Genomic DNA, 20,306 nt, shown 5'->3' with positions numbered 1-20,306 from the left:
AACAAAACTGTAAAATGCACAGTAAAATACTTTTATATTAGGATTTTTTCCTACAGTGCAGCCATACTCGCGACCTTGTGGTTGTTAGTTCACATTCATTGGCCGATACTTAGCGTCATGTTATTATGTGTCCCAACATCCAATGGCATGTCACATTGTTTTCATGGCCACACCCTCACCCCAGGTGCAGAGGCCTATTTCTGTTCAGGAATGTTGTGAATACTTTGAGATTTATATTAATTGCAATTCCTACCTCTACATTTATTTTTTAAAATATATAATTAGCACAGCGTGGCCGTGCAATGTTTTATATGTTTTTTTTAGTTTTTATTCCTATTAATTATATTTTCACTTGTTACCTCTGAATTATTGAATCAGACCTAGATGACATGAAATTTTCAGCAAAATTATAATTCAAATACTCCTTTAATTATTGATTATTCTCATAAATTTTTGATCATTTTATATATTTTTCCATAGTATTACACTTGAATTTAACAGATCATTCTCTCACATAACAGACAAATATTTGTGAAATTATGATACATTTCTGAATGTATTTTTACAATCTAAATATGCATATGTACAAAAAAATATATTTAAAAAACAAGTAAATTGTGTTTTACTATATTTACAGTGATGTTATGTTATTTTACCTTTGACATGTAAAATCACAGTCTACTTATGTAAATTTAATGATATTCTAGAACAAAACTGTAAGAGAAGGTGTGCAAGCTGCAAGCTGCCAGCTCTGAAGTGTGTTTAAGTAATGATGGAGAATATTTGCAAATGTGAAAGTAGAAGAAAGAAGAAGGCCTTCTCAGGCAGAACCACACAACCGGAAGACCCCCTGTGTACTTGTTAGAGGTTCAACTCTGGTTTACATTTAGGCATGCAGAGGTGTGAGGAGTACAGCTTTGGTGTATCTTTACTGGACTGACTCACAAAGATCCTTTCCTATCAATAATGTACAAAACATTAAAGGTTTGAAAATGTGCAGAAAGACAGTGCTCATTTACTATGTTATTTGCTGCTCTCTTTGCTATGCTAGAAGATGGTATTATTAGCTACTACAATGCTAGCATGCTACTTAAGATGAAAGAAATGATCACACAGATAGTGGTGCTGCGTAGACCTCCATCAGAAATGAGTGAGGCAAGTTTTTTTTTTTATAGTTACCTCAAATGTCAAATGCTATTTTGACACCTTCCGTCTGATTGGCCAAGTCAAAGTTTGGCTCACATTTATAGGGTTTCGCGTCAACGTTTGCTTTAACCTCTTCCACACTTGGGGCACCTGCAACAGATACAATGCATGCAGTCCCATTTTTTTAAGGTTGCCAATTCTGTACTATTGGTCACCTACAATACCGGTAAGGTCTATTTTTAATACCGACACAACAACACAGTGTAAAACTGTCATCAAGGTTCAAGTGGTCTACATAAGTTACACATCACAAAAACAAGTTAACAGCATCAATATTATTAGCCCCCTGAAAAATTGATCTTTTTATTGAGCCATAGCACAAACCACTGCTGTGTAGTGATGTGCTTTAATTTTGTAATGCTCAAAACTTTTAAAAGTTAAAAGCAAGGGTTATCTTCCAATTTACACACAGTACAAAACTTCAGCACGGGTTTGAGCTGTCACTTGAGAAAGCATCATGTCAGAAACAAAATAAATCAGTTTAGACTTGAGAAAAAGAATAATTGATGCTTACAAAGCAGGAGATGGATATAAGAAAGTTATCTAAGTATTTCCAAGTGTCAACAACTGGAGTGAAAATATCATCAAGAAATCAAACAGAGCCACGCTGTGGAGAACACGCCTGGCAGAGGAAGGAACTGGAAGGTTTAATAGACCCAGTAAAGAAAACTAGTTAGAGATGTGCCTAAAAACCTCAGAACAACTGCCAAGACAGTATAAAAACAACCTGACCAAGTCAGTAGTCTCAAAGAAGTGAATCACTGGAACCCTACACAAGAATGGACTGTGAGGTTGCAGAACAAGGAAAACCCCACTTTTACAGAAGAGACACCTTCAAGTCAGACTGAAGTATGCTAAAGACAACCTGGAGAATGATTATGCAATACTGGAATACACTTGAAGTGCGTCGTTTGATCAGATGACTTCAGAGCCACAGAGTGCTGCTTATGTTTGGAGAAAGAAGGCGGGCAACCCAAAGAACACCATCCCCACAGTGAAACATGGTGGTGGGAGTATTATGTTGTGGGGACGCTTCAGAGTTTCTGAAAAGGGAATCTCGTGGAAAGAAGGATATGTGAAGATTTCCAAAGGAAACATCAAGCAGTCTGCAGCAAAACTGGTTCAGGGTCGTTACTTTGTCTTCCAACGTGATGACCCAAAACATACATCGCTTTTCCAACACCAAAGAGAACATTATTGACTGGCCTGCACAAAGTCCATGACTTGAATCATTAAAAATCTGCAGGATGAACTGAAGACTAAGGTCAATTCCAGAAGACCATCTTATCTGGAGGAGCTTGAGATATTCGCCAAAGAAGAATGGGCTGGGATTTTGAGACTTGTTAAAAACTACAACAAACAACTTCAGGACGTTATCCAGCTAAAAGGATGCACAACTGACTGTTAGCATCAGGGCGGCTAATAATTCTGACCCTGGTAGTTTCAGTTTATTTGAGACATTATTTTGCTTCTGTGTGAAAAAATCCCCAGGATGTTTGGAAAAGGTGTGTTAAAAATTACTTGTTCTGTTTAAAGGGTCTTGGAAAATCCATGGGGAGGCTAATAATTATGTCCTCATCTGTACATACTAGGGCCTAAAATTGTTTCATGATTTTCAAAAGGGCTGCCAAATGTTCATGACCAGTCCAGCGTGTACTTCGCCACTCGCTGGCATAGACTTCAGTTCCCCTGTGACCCTGAATTGGATAAGCAGAAGAAAATGGATGGATGGATGGATGGATGGGTGGGCTTTCAAAAGGAGTGAATAAACTCATTATGAAGCACTTTTGTAGTCCGATAGTATGCGAGTGTAAGCTTCTCATTCTCAGAGAACAAGTGTCCTTATATGACCCATGAGGCTTTTAACTGCAGCCATGGTCAGAACATCAATAATGGCCACTGGTCAAGTCGGATTCCCTCACATAACCTGACTGTAAGAGGGCAGCAGGTCATTGTAGCCTCACTCTGCATCGCAGCATTATGCCTTTAAATTTTTGTACAGAAAAAACTGAATAAAACAAACAAAAAAAAGGGGGATGCCACAAGCACTGATCTGGGTACAAGACCACCAGATAATAGGCATTCTCTTCCCTCTCACACACACACCCACACTGACAAACACACTGAGTGACAATTTAGCCACGGCTCATTTAACCTCGCCCTTTCATACAGGCTGTGACCCCGAAGTAAGGGTCCCTACTGGGAGTTTTCACCAGGCCAAATTCTTGCTGAAGGACGAGAGCACAGAGGAAAGTGACGACGCACACAGTCAACCACATAGTTCGTAGGCGTTCTAGCGAAAGAGGTGCCCATGATGCTCAAAGTTTCATAAATAGGAGCTCATTCTGTTCACACTTAAACTGTACACTTCGGCCTAGCTGTAAATAAATACACCCTCGTGCTCCCGCTACCCATAACCACAAATAATGCGAATTTCCTTCCCTTTCTGCAACACTGCAGCGAGTGATGCTCAGCAGTCACCCACACAGTTTGCAAAAAATACCCCCGATGCACATCCCTGCTCATCGCGGTGCATTTTCTCACTGTGCGGACAGAAAAAGTCACTCTGCCACTAGAACAATGTCAAACACAATGCAACTCTGCACTCTCTGTGTCTCACACACACACACACACACACACACACACACACACACACACAGCAGTGCCCCCTCGTCTTGTTGCCAGCAGGCTAGTGGGAGATGTTAGTCAAAGGGGGAGGGGGTGTTGTGAGGATATGCTGAGTGTGAGTGTGGTGGGGGTCTTTGTGAGCGACAGAGGTAGGAGGAGAAGGGCAGAGGGAGGGGGACATAGCGTTCTATTTCTCATAGACCAGCAGCTGCTGTCTATAGTGGAGAGAGGGAGAGAGAGAGAGAGAGAGAGAGAGGAAGAGGGAGGGCTGTGTGGCGTGAGGCAGTGCGTGTGCTCAGTGTTTAGGTGAATCCACAACCCTCTGGCTCACGAGGATAAAGGATCCACACACAGAAAACGAGAGAGAGAGAGAGAGAGAGAGAGAGAGAGGGAGAGAAAAGCAGCGCGGGGACTTTGTCTTCTTCTTCCTCTTCTGGCATCCTCTGCGCTCTTTCTCCTAGCTTCATTTTCCCGCAAGCCGACAGCGGCTGTTTTTGCTTCTTTTCTCCCTCCCTCCTCATCCTTCCCTTTTGTTCTCTGCATCCATCTCCGTTTCACCTCGGTCCAGCAGAGGAGGCAGGAAGAGCATAGTCAGAGGCATCATCCTCCCTCCTGCACGCCGAGCCGGTAAGCTGAGCTCTTTTTTCCCCCCCTCTCCCTTCGTTTCACCTCTCACCAACGTTCTGTCCACTCAGCACTGACAGCAGGAAGGGGATCGGATAGTCCCACCCTTCACCTTAAAGAGAGGCTGGAGAAGGAGGATGGAGGAGGCATGTGGGTCAGGTTTTGGAGTGAGGCTGGTGGGTGACTTGGGTGGTTAGTTTTAGCAGGGTAGATGGACCGGATGGGAAAGACTAGCCTGGGTCAGAACCCCCCTGTGGAGTAAGGCGGGAGGAAGGGAGCATGTGGGGCTGGTCAACTGGGACTTGTCCTCTTTCACTGCAGTGCTTAGCCAGAGCGCCACAGTCACTGCCACAGTCATATACACATCTCTACACACACACACACACCATCAAGGATCTGCTCTGCATGTTGGAAACCATCAGGAGAGCTCATGTGTGCAAATTTCCAGTGAAGGTTGGTGGCTCGGTCATAGGACATATGTGACCTAGAACCATTGCAGCACATGCATCGTATATTACACTGATACTGTGGGAACAATGTGGATAAATTGCATGCCAGGCATGGCCTCTCGCACATTGAGATCCATTCACCGCACACGCGTTATATCATCTAATTGTCAATGCGTACAAAAGGCGCCTGGCTTTATGCAGCGAGATGAGGTGTTTGAGGTTCAAGCTCAGGCCGGTCATTTCTGCAAAAAGACCTGCTAAAAACAATAGCCCCAGAATTGCAACGCTGATCAGAAGGGGTGGGTGCATGCGACTGGAGTGGATAACAGGGAGGAGGGAAGGAAAGGATGGATGGAGGGAAAAAAAACTGAATGGAAAGATGAATGAATGAGGGCTAAGGATGTTTGGACTTTCCAAATGTAGGAAAACAACTGGTGGATGAGAAAGGCGTGCATTTGGAGCAGAAAGAGTGAAGCTACCATGTGACTCTGCAGGTCTTCTTTTTGTGTGTGTGTGTGTGTGTGTGTGTGTGTGTGTGTGTGTGTGTGGGAGGGGTGATGTGTGGATGGACAGATGCATTTGAAGCAAGGTAGAAAGAGAAAGCATGTGTGTAAGAGTGGACTGAGATGAAAGGTGTGTAATTCCAAGTATGAGGCTGAATCCATGCCTGCTGCAGTCGCTAGGAATGTGGTTATGATTATGATAATGAATGACTCACTGTAATTTAAGTTTGCGTGCATAAATTGGTTTGCATACCAATGTATGTATACCAATCATACAAATGACACACATGAATGCGTATGTGTGCATGGCCAGTGTTCTATAATATATCTATATGTAGACCTTTATTATACTGTACAGGTGCATGCATACATATTTGAAAGTATGACATGTACAATATGTGATATATTTATTAACAATTATTATATTTATCACTGTAGCACATGTAGTGACTGAGGTAAAACTGCATAAACAAATATATTTAACTAAAACATGTCTTTAACATTAGACAAAAACTGCTCAATGCGAATCAGTTTATTTATATCTATATATAAAGCATACCAATGTGTTAATCAAATTGTGTGTGTGTGTGTGTGTGTGTCTGCGTGCATGCAGGATTTTTCAGTCTGAGGTGGAATGGTGGCTGCTATGGTATTTACTCCGCTGTTGCTAGGACACTCCCTTTGAACATTTTAACAGAGCCTTTTCATTGGCTCGCCGCGATGATGCAAGAATCCCTCACCCCAAATCTTTCCTGAGCGCCCATAGAAACATGCCCGTCTGCATTTCCCCCCTGTTCTCCTCTCGCTCCTTCTCTGTCACTCTTTTGTCTCACCCCCCCCACTTTCCCCCATCTCTCTCCCCCCTTCTCTCCCATATCTTTTTCTCTTTGTCTTCTTCTCTCTTCTTCATTATTGCTTCATTTATTAATTCCTTGCTCTCAGTAAGTCACTCCTCCCATCAGTCTTCATCAGCTCGCCACTTTCTGTCACTTCCTTCTCTCTCATCCAGTCAAAATGCTCGCTGCAAAATGGTGTTGACAGTGTGCGGTGGTGGCTTCCAGCGCTGCACGATCACTCTCTCCTGCTGTCTTGCGGAGGATTAGCACCGTGTGTGTGTGTGTGTGTGTGTGTGTGTCTCACACTGTCCTGTTTCGTCTCTCCATGCGAGGTGAGGCATCATCAGGCTGTTTTCCATGTGTCAGGATTATCAGCCTCGACAAGGCAGAAGACAGGAATAGGGGCTTGGGTGTCACGGCGGAGGAGGTTCTCGTAATAGACATCACCTTATCTATTTTTGTCCTTTCTCCTCCACAATATGTGCAGTTATTGGTGTTCACCTTATTTTATTACTGTAATAGCCCCAAGTTCACAGCCATACATTATTTCCTGTCATGTATTTCACTCTGTGGAGTCGTGCAACCTTAACAGCTCCAGTCTGTTGGTTAGCACATGTTAAGGGAGTGGGGGTAGAAGATTAGGGTATTTAAGGTTAGGAGGAAGGAAAAAGGGGAAAGTACGAGTAATTGTAGTCTTGTTTTCTGATCTTCTCACTTTTGTAAAGTGTGAACAGAGTTTCCTCCTGAAAGAGTGTTTTGTCAAAACATTTCAGCACAGAATAGTGGCTAGTTAGCGAGAAGTAGCCTAGCCTAAAACAAGTGAAAGTCAGGGAAGTTAGTGATTACATCTCAAACATGCACTCTCTTATTTTGTTGTAAGGTGTCTTCTCACAAACATTCGTTTTATTTGTAGCTGTAAACTTTGATAACTCAATGCTAGTATAGCTAGTTAGCTAGCAAGCTTACCAGAGACCAAGCAGCTCTCATAATAAATCATCTAAGGGAGCAGTATTAAAAAAGTTTTGTCCAGTGTTGATAGTTTTCTACTTCATAACAACTGTACTGGCTGAAACTGGAGGCTCACCACTCTGATTGACAGGTTTATGACATAGGCTACTATAGCATATAATTAAAATAGCTTAACTGGACCTTGCTGCTGTCTATGTGTGTTGGAGCCTTTTTAATGAAATTATCAGACAAATGATAAGGCCTGCAATGAAGTACACATTCGTACCCAAATGTTGCACTAAAATCCCTATTTTAGTCACCGTGTTTGTCCAAATATACTTCTGCTTTGGAAAAGCTAACATGGTGGCAGTCAAAATGCTAATGTTGGGGCTTAAAAATGCCATTGACATATGGCTACGTCTAACTTCTGGCTGACATCTTCTGTATGTTTGTGGCATTGTTGGAGTTTGTGCATATTAGTGTTGTCTTCAGTGTAGTATTAGTTGTGGCTGCAAAATGCAGCAGCTAGCATTTCAGTGACAGTCAAACTCTGAAACTGTCACTTCCAATAAGTGGACCAGTTTGACTACAGGACTCTGTTGAACTTCATGCAGTATGAAAGGAAGTACATGATATACATATTGTACTACATGTAAGTTTATTAAGAGAGCTATCCAAATCAAGTCACTGTGAATTTTCTGCTCATCCTCTCATGATGCTTTGAAATGGTGGAAATGGTTCTTGTCGAAGCCCAAATTGAAGCCCAGAATTAAACACTTGCCCCACCAGTGCCTTTGGAAAGTACAGCAGTGTTCAAGTATATTTTGGCTTTCTTTTTGTTTTAAAGCATAGCCTTCTACAACCTCACAAACACGCGAAAGTACAATCATTCTCAGTCAATCCTTTTACTAAAGTACACCATCATCCATATGTTTGCCCATGTGGCCACAGAAGCTTTCTCAAAATGTGTGACAGCCCACACTTTATCTCACCACTTCTAATCTATTTGACTTCCCCGCCCATCTGTCCAACAGCAACATCTGTCACTTCAGCATCTGTCACTTCAACATCTGTCACTTGAGCTCTCACGCTTGCGTTTGAGGTCTTCTTTTGTTATCATTTGAGTTCAGAGGTCAGGCCAGACTGGTGTCATAGACAGAGCTGAAATAATTGAGGAATTTGAGATTTGAGCTGTCCTCTAGCCGCTAATCTTGTAGTATTTAATCCAGTATTGTCAGGAATTATGGATTACTTCCTGCGAGCAGAGATGATCCTGTTAAATGGGCATTGGGTGGAGGAACAGAGGGTGTGGGACGAGAGGGTAGGCGCAGGCGTAGGATGCTGGAGGGCAGTATGAAAGAAGAGCGTTTACTAAATCCAGCATTAGTCAGAAAACTCTTGTGAGATAAAAGACAAAATGTAAATACCACCATTATTAATTCAGTCTTAAAGTCTTAGGACTCTTAAAAAGTAGCTTGACAAAATGGAACATATGCATAGTTTCCTTTCTTGCTGAGAGTAATTTGTAAAGATAGACAACACTTTTATGTTCGTAGAGTAAAGTCAGATTCAGGGTCTTGGTCTGGATTCACGCCTAAGACAGGGATTATGTGAATTTAAACAATAGACAGGCTACACTTTGACACCGTCCTACAAAAAGTCAGCATAGATTATGCTTAGGTTGAATTCGTCCAAAAGTGAGCACGAACAGGAAAGAGAGCCACAGCAAACATCACCACAAAGAGAAACAAGTGAAAAAAACAAACCAACCCCAAAGCCCATCAAAGATTTAAAAAAGCACGAGAAATACAAACAGTGGCTGCTGTGGGCAGTTATAAATGTTTTCAACACTCCACTGCAAAGATGTTTTTGTCTATCATGATTTCTAGCTTCTCTGTGGCTAAGCTAGTAGACCACCAACAGCACAAACATCAACACAAGCAGCCGTTGGGCCTGCAAAGCTCCATGTAGCACCTACAGACTATCAAGACACAAGAGACATATAGCTTTGTATTAGCAATGAAAACTGGTGGAAACACTAACATGTGTTTCCACCACATATAACAAAAACTCCTTACCACTCTCTCTTAAGGTTTCGAATGAATAGGCCTACTAATTAGTTGATTTCATTCGTATTGGTAGTTCTCAGTCATATTCTGCAAAGTCGTTTCCAGAACAGGAAAAAAGATACAGTTTGGGTTTTTGAAATCAAAGTCAACTCCAAAGCATCAGCAAACTAATGCTTATTTTTCCGATAACGTTCATATTCAGTAAACTTAGTTTCGCTCCATATATTGCTCATGGTCGTCCATGAAAACCACCAAGCCTAAAAAAACGTGTCCTCAAAGGACTTGCTAAAGATATCTAACAAGATAAGAAATTTTGTTAGTTAAACGAAACCAACACGTTCAACTTGTTTTAGAGTAATTCAGGTGTTCTTCAGGAATTTTCTCACGACATTTTGAAATGAACAGGAAAAATTATAAGAACTATAAGGCTTATTAGAGGGTAAAAAATCTCGACTAACAAGTTATCAAAAGGACTAATGTAACACGTCCTGAATTCATCCGCTGAATCAGTAAAAAACTAGATTCAGGAGCCAGTGAGATTTAATTCTTTGTGACTAGGGAGCCGGGATCTGATAAGTCATCAATATTGCTTTATTCTCAATGCTGGATTGCACTTGTGAAAACTGCTGAGAAGTCTTATTAAACTCTGTTATCATCCTTGTTATGGGTGTTCTGCTGAAACTCTTTGAAATGTGTGCTGTTAAATCCGGGAAGACACAGAGACGAGCCACAGTGAATCCTCTCCAGCTTCTAACTTCGACATGACTTGGCTTGTCAAACTCGTTTTCTTCTGTGGTAGTGAAAGATGATGTAATCAGATTACTTTAGTTACGCTCACCTTGGGTTTACAATAACACCGTGGCCTGTTGTCTGTCGATGAGAACAATAAGCCTCCACTAACACCAACGAAAAGTCCAATTGCTCACCCTCTGGTCATATTTAAGGTCAATAAATGAAAGGTGAAATCAATTTATGCTGGTGGGAGGCTAAAGAGAGCAGAGCGAGGGGAGAGGAAGCAATACCGTGTTGCAATTAGTGTGTAATTGCAATGGCTCTAACTTCCTTTATAAGGTCTGCTATAAGGCTATATCCTAATGTTTGGTTAGAGGCTAAAGGTAAATATACTTACTGTCGAGTGGAACACTTTCCCTGTGAGAGAAGAATGACTCAGTGATTGTGTATTTACTTTAGCAGCCATTATGTGCAGCGTAATCAAGCATGTCTTTGATCGTTGCTTAAACCTCATCCCTTCGTTTACGCTTTCTTAATTGTTAGCATGTAGCCTACAGCTAGAAAGCAAATGGTGCTACTTCCAAAACCAAAAGACCTTTTCAGTAACAAACTACATTGTTCTGTAAGGGTACACGTTATGGTAAAAAGTATTTACCTACAGTTTGGGAATCCTTAGTGAAACTACATTGGAATTTAGGCTAACTTTAGGAGCTCTTTCCTGGGAAGGTTTACACTTCAGCAATGAGACAAGACACCATTACATTGCCACATCCGGCAATTACTTATTGTCAAAGACTTACAATTTATAACATTAAAAATAATATAATTTTAAAAATACAACAACATTAAAACTTGCCCAATATTGCACCGGTTTACCTTGTACTGCCAAAACAACTTTAGATCCATCTAGGCATGGATGTGGGGCCTCTGGGATGTACTAGGATGTAGGCAGCTGGACCTGAAGGTGGTACTGGAATTTGGGGGCCCGGTGAGTGTCCTGGACTCTCTGTTGTGTTCCTCAGGCCATAGGATAGTGTTTGCATTGTGGTGTAGAGCATTCGAAAGGCTGTGCCATGACAGGGTCAATGGGTGGAGTTTGACCTAGTCCCAACAAAGCTTTTAATCCAGCTGCACTCAAGGTTCAAACCCCCATGGGAGAGTTTGGACTTCATTAGTTTTTTCCAGAAAAAAGAAAGCACTTCCAAACCACGATTAACATTCTGAAAACTTTAACCCAACACATGACCGATCCCTAAACTGAGTACTACTATTTCATAAAACCACTGAAAACTGAAGATGAAGAAGAAAAAAAATCCAGCTAAGTCTTGAAATACACAGGACTTGAATTCCAGTCCCCTGGGTGAGTGTCCATAACTTTTGCTGCTACCTCACCTGAGATTCAGAATCTGGCATTATGTCATGAAAGTAGACTTGTCCCCTGGGTGAAACATGCCACTCATGATGAAAAACAATGTTGAATGTTAAGTAAATATTAGCCATGCCAAAAATTCACGCAAAGGTTTTGCATATCAACAACATTATTTTCTATTAATAAGTGAGTGTTTACACCTCAGTGCTGGGCGGTGGACCTGCTAGAAGATTGGGGTGGTATGCTTGGTGGCCCAACACACAAGGCAAGATACAGCTTTGATTAGCAGGCGGCATGAGCTAAGCTGGCTGTGACTACTTTTGGTTATGTACAGCATATTTCTGTTTCTTTTAATGCAGTTTTCACTCAGTTGATGATACTGTGTAGCCTCTGTTATCACTGTAAAGCTGGACAGGTGGGCAACAGTAACTATGGCAGATCTTAGTAAATGTCACAGCTCCTTGTGTGTGTGTGTGCATGCTCTTCCATGGGCAAACTAAGATGCTGGCAGCCATACTTTTATACTGTGTTTGATCAGGCTTGTGAGATTGTACACAGAAACTCCCCCCCCCCCCCCCCCCCCCCCCGCCAGTATGCACATAGACACTGAGATATCCTCACTAATTAGTTTAGCAAGGATTTGTACGACTGTATATATCACTCTTTTTTTAAATACATCAAACAGCACTGAAAGAAGCTTTTAAGTCCAAAATAAATCACCGGACAGAAATAAACCAGGAAAACAGCCAAGAGCTCAAACTTTCACACCAGGGATCCACCGACATGTCCCAAATGTGCTTTCTTTTTTGTCTGTTCTTATCCTCTTCCATCAGTTTCTCTTTTTTTCATTCTTTGTGTCAGCTTGAGCCCATACCTCAGACTGCAGCCAGTCTCCTACATTTGAGAGCCTCTGCCCCTCCCAGTGGGACGGGGAACGGTGAAACACCGCATCCTCTGCCATGTGAGACACACCGCAGCACGGTGTGCACAGCAGAGGTGTCAAGGTCTGCTGGCAGACTTTGGTGCTAAATATAGATTGGCTCTGTGTATATAAAGGTCAAATTGGGGTTAGAGGTCACCTTGTTCATTTATTCTCTGTGGTCATGTTCCAATGGAGTGAGACACATAATATCTCCCAATTCCAAGCATCACTATTACTGTCAGTTTACCATCAGCACGAGCTCTGGCCTCTTCTCACTCTCCTTCTTGGTCTCTGCATTATGCAGTCTGATATCAAGGTGCATTCATGTTAGCTGTTTTTTAGCAATAAGTGATGCATTTGCTACACTAATGTCATTTTCCGTTAACTTATATTTATAGAGAATTTATATCCAGATTTAAAGCCTGCTTAAGGGCTCTGAGTAGTTTAGATTGGAGTTTAAGGAGCTTTTATTTGTAAAGTTTCACTTTCAGGTATGTGCACTGCTCCTTTCACCCGCTTCATGTTTGCTGCCATTTGTAGCAATTTTTCTTTCACTATTTTTATGCACTTGCACAGGAGGATGACGTTTCCATTTTTAGGCACCTCTAATGGGCTCAGTCGCTTTTGCAAACGCAGCACAACTGCCAGTAGACACCAGATCTGCTGGAATCTGCTTTGCTGTTTTGTGCAAAGGAAAAATTGGGCAAGATGTGCATCCGTGGAAATCACTTGCCCGGAACTAAGCATCAAAGATGACGCTGAACTCTTCTCTAATTTCCTCTACTTAAGCAAACTGTGCAAAATTGTGCAATCAGAAGCATTTTATCAGGCATGCAGACTTCATGAAATTTACTGTACTGTCAATTTCTCAGAATTTATTTGTTAATAGGGCATCCTGCTGTCCATGCCATAGCTTTTGTTTGATGACGGTGAATAAGACAATAGATACTGCTTATATACTGGAGCTGGATCACAACTAGAGAGTTTGGAGTTTGAGACTCAAGATAAGGAAGAGTTTTGGTGCTCGAATGCTACGCGAAAACAATTATTGTTAAAGAACAGAACAGTGGCTAGTGGGTGCAGGCAAAGAGGGAAGTGGACTAAAATATACAGCCAGACGTGGAATGAGTGGAATGAAAGAGTGAAGGAGAGTTGAAGGGGAGGGGAGTATCACAAGACAGCGAGACTCCAGGGACTTGACTTCAAACTGCCTTTACGTACCGTTTTATAGTAGTCCTCGTCCTTGTGACATTCACTCTCTGTGTTTTACACACACTGTGTCTCTCGCTGCCTCTCTCACTTAAATCCCCTCACTTGACTACACAAGTCAACAATGATAAAGAAATTATACAAAAACAAAAGAAATATTTAAAAAGAGAAAAAGTTATTTAAGGTATTAAGTGGAGAAGATAGTGACACGAATTTTTTGTGTTAAAAAAGGAAGCTCTGTTAAAAGCTTTGACCAAATCACATTTATGCCCATAAGCAAAGACAGTTTTTGTTTGGCAGGATTTTTGTCTATAGCCAGTCTTATGCATCAGTATTATGGGATATATCATTTTAATATTATACACAAAATCTCTGTGTGTTTGTTTCTTTGTCTACAAACTCCTGCTTGACCACCAGGAGTCCAGTAAGCAAACTTTGCACACAGATACAGCTTAGGCCCCAAAAGGTTCTCATCTACATCACGCATTAGGATGTTATTATGCTGCCTAGCAACCACCTAGTAACAGGTTAAAATAACCCATTTTTAGCATATAAAGAACATCTACTGCTTGTATTTTTTAATTTTTGTCAGTGAGGCTTAGTATTCTCAGTTTGCCAACAGCACAAACAGGCCTAACAATGTGTTAGCATGGGCATGCAACACCAACATACGACAATTCACTGAAAAAAGTGCATTTTGGATACATTTTTAAGAGTCATATTAGAATATTGTATTGATGACTTACAAAAACAGGTTGAAGCATGTGATGATCTCCTTTTTAACTACATTTTAAAACCATGCTCATCTTCTACCCGTGCTTCCTTACTGGTCAAAACTATTTTCAAATAGAGTCATATTTTAGCACTCGTGAAGGTATTGTAAACAGCTGAAATATCTAATCTAGTTATAACAATGCAATGAATGATAAAGCACGCCTCATTTGGTCCAGATAAGTGGACAGAGGTTAGCTGAACAGGTAAAACAAAGCATTTGACTGGTTCTTACAACCAAAATTTTAGGTCCATAAGATACATTATTACTCAGTGTAATTAAAGTCCATCCTGACTGATGTAGATGATGTTGATTCAGCCAAATGCACGCTCACTGCATGTGAAGGCATCTGCTTTAATGCTCACGCTGTTCACGTCTATCCTTGCAGTTATCGTCACATGTAAAAACACAAACATACACACTCTCCTCTGACCTATATAAAACACAGTGCAAGCAGTCCATCAAGAACAAAGAGCGCCAGCATGCATGCACGCATATTCTGTCTGTCTTTGTTTACAGGTAGTGGGTGGTGGGGAGTTCTAGAAAAGGGGGTGCAATGGGGGAGGGGGACCACAATAACTAAGTACCACACACACACACACACACACACACACACACACACACACACACACACACACACGAGCCCCCCTGCGAGTGCATGTAGAACCCTAAAAGCCTATCCTGTTCTCTTTGATGGCAGCTAATTGGCATCCCGCAACACAAATACAGATAACAAGAGCTCGCAGATACATTCCTTTATGTCCTCTGACAGCAGAAGCACAGAGACAAAACCGCTATTAAAACTGATATATAAAGCTGTAATTTTTCCAGATCTGCTTTGCCAAGTTTGAAAATGCCCCGGAGCCAAGGCACGGTATTCAAATTTTAATGACCGCATTAAATATAAGGCATATATTAATCTGTGCTGAGAAAGAAAAGAGAAAGAAACTACAGAGGAGAACTCAATTATAATTCCCAAGAATTTCCCGTGTTCAACGCTTCAGCAAAACGAGCTGCCGCAGCAAAGGCAAATAGACATCAGGTGTTTTTTTTATCCACCTCTGAACAAATAAGCTATGAAATCCCCCAGTCGCTGCCCCACTTCTTTATTTCACTTGAGAAAAGATCACACTGAAGGATGTTCCACTGTAGAAACGGATTCAAGTGCAACTTAAACGAGCCGCACATCTGCCTGCCTGCCATTTTTTTCTGCCTCTCATTATATCCTCTTTTCTTTGTCAGCAGCACAGACTCACAATGCTCATTTGCAATCGGCCTTTCACGAGGCACCGTGCTCTCCTCCGGACTGGTGTGTGTGTGTGAAAGAGAGCGAGAGAAGGGGGAGGGGTAGCGGTGGAGAATCGTAACCTCCTCCTTTGATTTCCATCCCTCCTTTGCACTCCATCTTTTGCTCTCACACTCAGCCTCTCTCTTCTTTTCATTCTCCATCCCACCTCACTTCAAGGAGGGACAGCGGTATCTATTATTGTATATGAATGTGGATGGGGAGGGCCTGAGGCAAATTGGCTGTAACATTCCTTCAGTGGTCAATCTTTGGTGATGGTCTGGCCTTGTCTGATGCTGCCACCTCCCATTCTGCTCTTGGAAAAGCCTCTTTGTCTCCTCTCGTGTCCTCACACACTGCTTGGGCTCTCAGCAGGGTTCAGCGGCCATAGCCAGAGCTGTACCTGTTTCTCTCCAAACCTTAACTTTGAAGTGTTAATAGATCTTTAAAGCTTCATCCAAACACACTGCCTGACTGTTAAACACACACCTCACTTGTGCACTTGAATGCAAAGTGTTTCCTAACTGAGGTGTGTAAGTTATTTTGAAAGAATTCAAGCACACAGCATCAACTATTCGGCCATTTTTGCCCTTCCTTCCTGCTTCTAGGTGCATGGTGATTTTCTGTGGGCTGTATGAGAAGTTGACATGCCACGCAGTGGTCAAAGTTCAACCAATCTGACAGTGTGAGAGAGCTCCCAGAGCACTTCAACATACAAGAGCTCCACGAGGATGATGCAAGCCCAGCATCACTCTGGTCCTCTCAGTAAAATAGCCAGCGGTATTTTTTTGACAGGCTTTTTGGATTCTTGGAGAAAACAGGCGTTTTACTGAGAAAGATAATCTACATGAAGTGACGCCACTTTTGATCTTCAAAGCTTGAATGCAATCAGCACTGAGACTAACGAACTACTTGAGCGTCATCGCCGCTAAGCTGCTGTGCTCACTGTCACAGCGTTTAATATCGCTTGCGGTCATGTTTAGCCACTTGTTAGCAAACTCCTTTCTGGGACACATAACGCCTTTGAAATTTACAGGTCAATTATTTACCTACATATTTAATGTTGTAGCGCAAAGCTTAAAAAAGTCAAAGGTTTGAGTTCTTCTCTTTTCTAGATGAAGAGAACTGGAAGTACAAAATGCCAAATTTCTTGGTTTTAGAATTTTGAGCCGCATGCTGCGTTACTTTTTGCTCAAGATAGAAATCAGCAACCATGATCATTGTAGAGACTACTTACAATTAATGTTAGTATAAAAAAACAGCTGTATCCTGTGATACCACACTTATCTGCATCTGGCAAGAAAGGACAAACGAGAAAGTGAACAAGTCAAAATTGCAGGTGGTGAGAAGTGAATGATCGGCTGCATAAAAAAGAAGGTTGGAGAAAAAGTGGAAGAGAAAAAGGATGAGAAAAGTCACGGGTGGGACCTGCTGAAAGAGCAGAATCAAAATGGACTGATGTGTCTCTGCAATGACTTCTGATCTGTGTCGTCTTCTGCCCCACCTATAATCCTGTAGTCTGAGTCTCTAAATACATATCAGCTGTCAGGTTGCTGAAAAAAGCAGCTAGAGTGCATTTAAACACTGTCCCCTCCAGCTGGCTCGTCTAACAGTGTCTGCCATCTGGAGACTGCAGAGTAGTCTGATATTTGATTAACATGACACTGATTCACGATGAGGCTCATGAGGGCGAAAAGAAGAGTATTCATCGATTTGTTTTGACTGTTTCCCCATTTCCAAATGAGGACGGAATGATTAGCACTTCATGAAAATTTGTTCCCAAATTGTGTTAAACAGAAACACAATTTTTTAAAATACCTTTTCCTAACCTCGTTTTTGGGGGATGCTTACATTATTTTACTTTGAACACAGAAACTAAATTATTTCACAAAAACCAAAATCTACCAGGGTCAAAATTATTAGCTTATTGCTAACATACAGTTGTGTATCCTTTTTGCTGGATAACATCCTGCAGTTGTTTGTTGTAGTTTTTAAACAAGTCTCACAAATGTTTCTGAGCAATCCCAGCCCAATCTTCTTTGGTGAATCTCTCAGGCTCCTCCAGATGTGCTGGTCTTCTGGCGTGACCTTGGTCTTCAGTTCACCCCACAGATTTTTAATGATTCAAGTCCGGGACTTTTTGCAGGCCAGTCCAGAACATTTACTTTAACCTGCTGCAGGTAGTTTTTCACCAATAGCATGTTTTGGGTCATTATCGTGCTGGAAGGCAAAGTGATGACCCAGAGCCAGTTTTGCTGCTGACTGCTTGAGGATTTCTTTTAAAATCTTCACGTCCTTTGACGAGATGTCTAGTTACAGAAATCCTAAAGCGTCCCCACAGCATGATACTGCCACCACCGTGTTTCATTGCAGGGATGCTGCTCTTTAGCTTGTACACCTCCCCCTTCTTTCTCTAAACATAAGCAGCACCTCAGTGGCAAAAAAAGCTTGATGAGCATCAACAGTTCTTTTTCAAGCTTTCTCAAGCTTCAGCCCAAACCCTTGCTGAAGTTTTTATACTGTGTGTAAATAGTAGACAACGCTCAATTTGACCTTGATTTCACGAGCTTTGAGCATTACAAAGTTAAAGCACATCATTGCACATGCTATTGCTCAATAAAAAGATCCGTTTTTCAGGTGGCTAATTATAATGACCCTGGTAGTTTTTGTTTCTGTGTCCAAATATAAACAAGTTATGCTTTCTAAAGAAAACTAGTACGATTAGAAAACAAATGCGGCCAATAATTTTGTCCTCTGTATATATATTAACACTGTAATAACACAGATCAGATTTGTGTAAGTAAATTCATCCATAAAGTTAATCATATGAATTATTTGCTCAAATCTTGAGCCAGTTTTACGAAATTTTGGGGGTGACACGCTAGATAGCATCCTCATCTTACTGAGTCCCTTCATGACCATTTTTCCTTTTTTTTTACTCATCTGTATAAAAAAAGAAACTAAATGTATTTACTTAAATGTTAATCAAGCACATTAGTCATGAAGACCATTTTTACGCCTCCTGCAACACTGCAGTATTACTCACTTAGTGGTGATTGGATTTTGCTGTTGAAATGAAAAGCTGTGCACTATAAAAGTGGATGCATCTTAAACCCTCGAGCTGTAAATATAAACATGTATGCTGGAAGTAGAGATGAAAACTGAAGTTTATGCATGGTGAGAAAGCAAACAAGTGGCATGTAGCTTTAATGGAAAAGTGGACCATTTGATTAGCAATTAGCAGATTTTAAAAAATAGTTCTCCATCAAAGTGTGTAGTCGAGGCCCTGAAGCAGGGGTAAAATTAGATATCTATTCTCGTCTGGTAAAGGCTCAAATAGTTACAGCTGCAACAAAAAGGGCTTGTGTGAGAGCTCCAAAGTTAGGAGCAAGAATAAAGTTCACCATAAGTCTGCAAACTTAACCTGCGCTTGTTAAGTGGGTAAGTGGGTAAAGGCTACTCACTGAGTTTTCTGTCTGCACCGAGCTGCAAACTCACCAGATGTGACTTTGCATATTAAATTCTTCTACAGTAAAGACGACAGTTTAACACAGATGAACGCTAAACACTGTCACAACACATTTAATCTGTGGTTTTTACATATAGCGCCTGCTGCTACCTAGCTAGCTAGCATGTCGATTAGCAACCACCTTACAGCTGCAAATGCAAGAAGTGACAAATCAATCTTTTATGTGAATTGGACTTTAGTCTCTTCGGTTTAGTCTCCTTTGAAAGGCTTGACCTTTGCCCTTCCACTGACAGAATAAACATTAGACTCCTGAATCAGTCCACGACTCCCCGATAAGGCAGAGGACGTGATTCCACGATTGCACAGCACTTTACCACTGCTCCAGGAAAGTAAATGCTTTGGCGTCCCCTTGCGCTCCAGATATTGAGCGAAGTCCATCTATCCATCCCACCTCATTGATAACACCAAACTGTGCGTTGCCATGAGAATAAGAGGCTGTGTTTCCCTGGCAACTATTCTGCAAATATCCTGCCTTCCTCCTGTCTGCACTCTCCCCTGATTCAATTCAATTCAATTCAGTTTTATTTATATAGCGCCAAATCACAACAACAGTCACCTCAAGGCGCTTTATATTGTACAGTAGATCGTACAATAATAGATACAGAGGAAAACCCAACAATCATATGACCCCCTATGAATAAAGCACTTTGGCGACAGTGGGAAGGAAAAACTCCCTTTTAACAGGAAGAAACCTCCGGCAGAGCCAGGCTCAGGGAGGGGCGGCCATCTGCTGTGACCAGTTGGGGTGAGAGAAAGAAAACAGGATAAAGACATGCTGTGGAAGAGAGACAGAGATTAATAACAGATATGATTCAATGCAGAGAGGTCTATTAACATATAGTGAGTGAGAAAGGTGACTGGAAAGGAAAAACTCAATAATAATAATAATAATAATCAATAATAATGAATTGCAGTTGTCCAGCCTGGAAGTAATAAATGCATGAACTAGTTTTTCAGCATCACTCTGAGACAGGATATTTCTAACTTTAGAGATGTTGCACAAATGGAAGAAAGCGGTCTTACATATTTGTTTAATATGTGCATTGAAGGACATGTCCTGGTCAAAAATGACTCCAAGGTTCCTCACAGTGTTACTGGAGGCCAAGGTAATGCCATCCAGAGTAAAAATCTGGTTAGATACCATATTTCTAAGATTTTCAGGGCCGAGTAAAATAACCTCAGTTTTATCTGAATTAAGAAGCAGAAAGTTAGCGGCCATCCAGGT

At 41.4% G+C, this 20,306-nt stretch overlaps 1 protein-coding gene across 4 annotated transcripts in view; it reads left to right on the top strand.

Annotated features, from left to right (window-relative positions):
* Positions 1 to 4,111: 4,111 nt before the first annotated feature.
* fam49al (family with sequence similarity 49 member A, like) overlaps positions 4,112 to 20,306 on the top strand; it is a 41,799-nt gene continuing 25,604 nt past the window's right edge. For all 4 annotated transcript variants that reach the window (XM_065471201.1, XM_065471203.1, XM_065471205.1 and 1 more), the window contains exon 1: positions 4,112 to 4,461. The gene's annotated coding sequence lies outside the window, so the exon portion shown is untranslated. The remainder of the gene's footprint in view (positions 4,462 to 20,306) is intronic.

Source organism: Pelmatolapia mariae, linkage group LG22 (genome assembly GCF_036321145.2).
Source record: "Pelmatolapia mariae isolate MD_Pm_ZW linkage group LG22, Pm_UMD_F_2, whole genome shotgun sequence".
Lineage (NCBI taxonomy): Eukaryota > Metazoa > Chordata > Actinopteri > Cichliformes > Cichlidae > Pelmatolapia > Pelmatolapia mariae.
The sequence above is the reverse complement of the archived record's forward strand: the minus strand, read 5'-3'. Positions and strand labels throughout refer to the sequence as shown.